Genomic DNA, 682 nt, shown 5'->3' with positions numbered 1-682 from the left:
CATGAGAGCTGAATTTCATCCATTCAGGTCTCAGAGCTGCAAGGCTACAAGGTGTGTAGGTGAAAGGGTGTGAATATTCTATTATACCACTTTACTACCTGCTGAAAACCCCATTTAAAGCTGGCAACAATCGGCTTTTAGTGTCAGTATGAACATCTCACTGATGCGTGTCTACCTGGGTCAAATGCCTCGGCAAGCAACCCGACTTAAAATCGCCTCGGCTCTGATCGGCATGCTGTGGGAACACCAGAGCCGGGTGAACCTGCTAAATTATGTGCCACCGTTGAAAGCAACGTACAGATGTCAACAATCCAGTTGCTCCTGATCTAACAAGCCAAAAATCTGCTTACATTCAATAAACATGGAGCAGCTCTGGTGAGAGGGATTCAGACAGATTAAGAGCGAAGCAGTAAAGCACACTGACTACACCCTGGCTTCCTTACATGTTGCTCTCCATTGTTTACTTCCCTGATTTCAGTCGCACTGGTGACATCATTATCGCTAACCCCGCATGATGATGTCACCAGACATTCAGAGTGGGGGCAGAGGCCACCCAGCTGCCGTGAGGGGTTAGACCAGGGAAAGAGGCTTTAGGCAGTGTTTCTGATAAAAAAAAAATAATTCTCATAACAAGCTAGACTGTTTTGGGATTGCTTCATAACATTATATGTTATTTCTAAAC

This window comes from Cyprinodon variegatus, unplaced genomic scaffold, assembly GCF_000732505.1.
Source record: "Cyprinodon variegatus isolate N-32 unplaced genomic scaffold, C_variegatus-1.0 Scaffold1011, whole genome shotgun sequence".
NCBI lineage: Eukaryota > Metazoa > Chordata > Actinopteri > Cyprinodontiformes > Cyprinodontidae > Cyprinodon > Cyprinodon variegatus.
Note: the sequence above shows the minus strand (reverse complement) of the source record.